The following is a 6,048-nucleotide window of genomic DNA, read 5'->3' on the forward strand; positions in this document are numbered from 1 at the left end:
AACAGTTGTTTACTACTAGCCAAAGCTGATTTCCTAACAGTTTATCCACAGGTGAGTAAATGATTTACAAATCCAAATAGCTAACAAATAGTAGTCTATCATTTGTGAGTTTAACTATATCTACAGCATAGAGATTAAGTACAATTTAGAGATCACATCAAACCATGATGATTTGGCACACTAGAGTGGACAAATTTTGGTTGGTGTACTGTCTGAAGTGACAAACCATAGTTATGCCCAAATGATTCTATACTCCAATCTCTCACAACACAAAAAAGAGACTGGGTAATCACTAACTGTAGTCACAGGGATGGATGTAAATGCTACTCTAAAGAGCTGAGAATATTCATTTTCAGAGCAGCACCGGCACTCGAGTAGTTTAACAGATCATGTGCTGCAATCCATGAGCACTTGCCAGAACACCATACATGCAGTGAACACACTTTCCATCAGCCGATGTGAACACCATTTGGTCCACTGGAAAACTGCAGGTGTACAAAGTGACTACACGTACCACTTTAGAAAGATTTTATAAGCCTAAATAAGATTAACTGTATTCAGAACTACGGTCCTGAAACTCTAGTAAAAACACAAAGATGTGTTCCTCCAAATATATGACCCCAAGGAGCTTCATTTTTAGAGGAAAAACTCCCTAAAATTTAGAATATTCAGCATTTATAAAGTATAAATCTCTAAGCTCTTTCACCTTTCCTCATGAGGATGGCAATTATTTTTTTTACCCTTGTCTGCCCCTCTGCTAGCTCTATGACATGCTTTTGGGGATACGATAGAATACTGTGTAGTTAGGATTCTGTTTACACTTCGGCTACTTAATTTTGCAGATAAGGGAGAGGCACACGATAAGTGCATACAAAACTGTGCTTATTATGAAGAAGATGGATAAAAAGAACTTGTTTTCTCCATCCCAAAAACTTAGAAAACAGGTTCACCAAATGAAGCTGACAGGCAGTAAAATCTGGACAGAAAAAAAGCAATTCTTCACACAATGCATTATTTACTTATGTAATTAACTGAAGCAAGATGTGGTTGCCACCAAGTTAAATGACTTTTAAAATGGGTGTAATTATTTCGTGGAGGATAGGTCTATCAGTGACTGCTACCAAGTATTCTCCCTCTGTCACCACTTTATTCTCAATGATTGCTTCAGGAGAAATGGGAGGTTGAGCCCCACACTGGAATTCCATGTGGCTGCCCCAGCTATAACACAACGTGAACTATTTCATATGACAACATTACCTATTTCACTGATATGAAAAAGCCTATGATATAATAGAATAGGACTTAAGATTTTCAGAATTTAATACAGGATGCAATTCTGAAACCAGTAATAACGTAAGGGTCAGTGTGTTGACTGGAGTGGGTCATAGAAACTGTATCACTTGTCTTGTTTCACCTACATGAGCTTTCAATTTGCTTCTGCGCTCAATTCAGGGTGTTGGTACCGACCTTTAAAGCCCTGTATGGCCTGGAATCAACATACCTTGAGGACAATCTTCTCTCATATGAACACTCACTCCAGTCATCCTTGGAGGCCCTGCTTTGGTTGTTCCTGCCATCTGAGGCTAGATGGGTGGCAACCCAAGAAAGGGCCTTCTCCGTGGTGGCACCAAAACTGTGGAACGCTCCCCCCAGGAGTTTCATCTGTTTCCCTCTATCAGTGTCTTTCGCTAGCAGGTGAACACGACCTTTTTGTTTCATCTGGCATACCCCCAATAATGGCATTGTCCCACCTTCTAGTGCTGTGTGATGTCCTGCCTTCTAGTGCTGTGTGTTTTTGTTTGTAATTAAATTTTATAATTTTACCTGGATTTTTAATTGTTTAAATGTTTTTATGTCCATGGTCTTGTGGACCCTGATTGGGTGGAAAGGCAGCATTAAAATGTTCTAAATAAATAACCGAAAGGCACCCCAACAATTCTTGATGGATTTTTGTCAGGCAAAATCCATCTTCACAGAGAGCTGATCCTCTATTCCTGTTCAATCTACAAACACAAAAAGCCTTAAAAACTATCGTAAGCCAAAAATAAAAATACATTTTTACGAACTAGAATACCAGTGTACAGTGTTATACAAAACAAGATTACCCTGGCTTCCAGTATGCCATCCAGAACCCTGCATAGGTTGGTATCCTTTGCTGGGCTCGTTACCAGCATCTAAAGAGGTAAAGCATTTTATTACACTTAGTAGATCATCGTTTTAACATGTTAGATGATCTATTCCATACTTCAAGCCAATTTTCACCTTATATTTTGCAAATATGCTTCCTGCTGTTAACTATATAGTAAAATTTATTTAATACTTACAATAGAGATACTTTAAGACATGTAATAAGGGATATAATATTAGTTGTATTTGAAAGCTCTTGTTCAATGCATTTCCCACATTTCTTTAGTCCTAATGCACTGCCACATGCAATAAAAATTATTCTCATTTACGTAATGCCAACGTTAACTTTATTTAAGAATGTATTTTGGATAATCTACAAAGTGTCAGTGGCACTGAGGTGCCATTTTAAATAAATTCTCTAAGATTTAAGAATAGGGAAACTGCAGAACTCTGACAATCATATTTAAGCTAAAGAACTGTCATATACTTTGGAATCTGTACTTTTATATTCAAAATAATGTTATACTTTTGCAGAATCTTTTATTTACTCAAATTAAACAGTTTCTTAAAATCTGTCATATCTATAGTCTACTCCCACGTTTAAAACGTCAAATTAACTTCATCTACAAATGTTTTTAAAAGGAAGGCTTTACTCTCATTATCCTGCTAATTTAACCATAGGATAAGAGAACATTTCATCAAGATGCTATATTGATCCACACAATTCTGTTGCCATAATTTAAAAGTTACCATAGTGACTATTCAAATAAAAAATATTCGAGACCATTAAAATTATACTGTTTACACTGATATCATTTAAATAATTGATAATAATGCTGCAGACTTCTTCAAAATAAATACGCAAATGTGTCTTAAAAATAGGAAAGTGAGTTACTTAAACTTATCCATCAATGGTCCATTGATGAATAGTTAATTCATCCACGAAACAAAAAACAAAAGGCTGCTGGTTCACCCAACATACCACTAACACAAATTTACTGGATGAAAAAGGGCAGCCAGCTATTTCTGCAAAACTCTTCCCAACACAATTTTCATTTCTTTGCTTTGGCATCAGTGCCATAGCACAATGATATCATAGGATCTCAAACTGCACAAGAAGGCAGGGTAGGCCAGTCCCAAGTGATGCCTGCAAAAGCACTTGCGACTCTGTTCAAGATCCAACACTATACCAAGTGATATTAGTTTCTATGGGCTACATTTGCTCAGGAGCTGCCCCGTTTCTCTTCCTTTCCTTCCCACAGCTCCCAGTAATGTTGCACAAAACCAGGAGCTGCTATTAAACAAAGGACAAAACACAATGCCAGCCTCACAGTAACAATCATTCAAGGGCTGCTATGTTCAATCAATTGACTGTCAATTTTTTTGATTACTGGATAGTAAATTTTTAAAAAGTTGCTAACCTGCAAAAGGGTGATATTTCAAGTACAACCATAGTATTACAGTAATCTCTTCCCTTTTATACCCCATAAGGCCAATATTTTTGTCAAAAAAGCATTAACAAGATTACTTTGCATATACCTGCTGGCTTTACACTTTGACTGAAGACACATGAGGTTTCATTTGCTCTTACAGGTATGCTGCCCTACAATAAGCATGGGAATACAGGTTAACACTTTTATACTAACCAAGTGTGGAAGTTTCAGTAAATATACCTTAATAACAAAGAGAACAAATTGAAGTAGGCTTATCATCAAAAGCAGCTCTTTCTCCCCAAAAACACACTCTCCACTCTAGCTCGCAAACCAGGGGCAACTGCACAGCAGCTGACTTATGCAAAATCACCTTCTACACCACGAACTGCAATACTGCATTTCCCCATAACTTCTTACTGTGTAACAGCAATTATCAGAGACAACATGTTCAAAAGACATTCAAAAGTATGCATGCCTACTCAGAAAGTACACCCCACTGCAGTTCAACAGGACTTACTCCAAAGTAAATGGGAACAAGATAGTAGGCTAACACTACATCCAAGCAGCAAACAAGAAGTCAGTATAGTTTTAGCTACCAACTGGTGCTTCTTGTCAGAAGAGTTGGTTTTTATATGCCGACATTCTCTACCACCTAAGGGAGAATCAAACCGGCTTACAATCACCTTCCCTTCCCTGCAACGGACACTCTATGAGGTAGGTGGACCTGAGAGCTGTGACTAGGCCAAGGTCACCCAACTGGCCTTATGTGTAGGAGCGGGGAAACAAATCCAGTTTACCAGATTAGCCTCCACCACTCATGTGTGGCTCACGAAAGCTCATACCCTACCAGAAAATATTTTTGTTAGTCTTTAAGGTGCTACTGGACTCCAGCCCTTTTCTATCTGAAGAAGTGAGCTGTGGCTCACGAAAGCTCATACCCTACCAGAAAATATTTTTGTTAGTCTTTAAGGTGCTACTGGACTCCTGCCCTTTTCTATCTGAAGAAGTGAGCTGTGGCTCACGAAAGCTCATACCCTACCAGAAAATATTTTTGTTAGTCTTGAAGGTGCTACTGGACTCCTGCCCTTTTCTATCTGAAGAAGTGAGCTGTGGCTCACGAAAGCTCATACCCTACCAGAAAATATTTTGGTTAGTCTTGAAGGTGCTACTGGATTCTTGCCCTTCAGATCTGAAGAAGTGAGCTGTGGCTCACGAAAGCTCATACCCTACCAGAAAATATTTTGGTTAGTCTTGAAGGTGCTACTGGATTCTTGCCCTTCAGATCTGAAGAAGTGAGCTGTGGCTCACGAAAGCTCATACCCTACCAGAAAATATTTTGGTTAGTCTTGAAGGTGCTACTGGACTCTTGCCCTTCAGATTTGAAGAAGTGAGCTGTGGCTCACGAAAACTCATACCCTACCAGAAAATATTTTTGTTAGTCTTTAAGGTGCTACTGGACTCCTGCCCTTTTCTATCTGAAGAAGTGAGCTGTGGCTCACGAAAGCTCATACCCTACCAGAAAATATTTTTGTTAGTCTTGAAGGTGCTACTGGACTCCTGCCCTTTTCTATCTGAAGAAGTGAGCTGTGGCTCACGAAAGCTCATACCCTACCAGAAAATATTTTTGTTAGTCTTGAAGGTGCTACTGGACTCCTGCCCTTTTCTATCTGAAGAAGTGAGCTGTGGCTCACGAAAGCTCATACCCTACCAGAAAATATTTTGGTTAGTCTTGAAGGTGCTACTGGATTCTTGCCCTTCAGATCTGAAGAAGTGAGCTGTGGCTCACGAAAACTCATACCCTACCAGAAAATATTTTTGTTAGTCTTTAAGGTGCTACTGGACTCTTGCCCTTCAGATCTGAAGAAGTGAGCTGTGGCTCACGAAAACTCATACCCTACCAGAAAATATTTTTGTTAGTCTTTAAGGTGCTACTGGACTCCTGCCCTTTTCTATCTGAAGAAGTGAGCTGTGGCTCACGAAAGCTCATACCCTACCAGAAAATATTTTTGTTAGTCTTGAAGGTGCTACTGGACTCCTGCCCTTTTCTATCTGAAGAAGTGAGCTGTGGCTCACGAAAGCTCATACCCTACCAGAAAATATTTTGGTTAGTCTTGAAGGTGCTACTGGATTCTTGCCCTTCAGATCTGAAGAAGTGAGCTGTGGCTCACGAAAACTCATACCCTACCAGAAAATATTTTTGTTAGTCTTTAAGGTGCTACTGGACTCTTGCCCTTCAGATCTGAAGAAGTGAGCTGTGGCTCACGAAAACTCATACCCTACCAGAAAATATTTTTGTTAGACTTTAAGGTGCTACTGGACTCCTGCCCTTTTCTATCTGAAGAAGTGAGCTGTGGCTCACGAAAGCTCATACCCTACCAGAAAATATTTTGGTTAGTCTTGAAGGTGCTACTGGATTCTTGCCCTTCAGATCTGAAGAAGTGAGCTGTGGCTCACGAAAGCTCATACCCTACCAGAAAATATTTTGGTT

Source organism: Euleptes europaea, chromosome 4, assembly GCF_029931775.1.
Source record: "Euleptes europaea isolate rEulEur1 chromosome 4, rEulEur1.hap1, whole genome shotgun sequence".
Classification (NCBI taxonomy): domain Eukaryota; kingdom Metazoa; phylum Chordata; class Lepidosauria; order Squamata; family Sphaerodactylidae; genus Euleptes; species Euleptes europaea.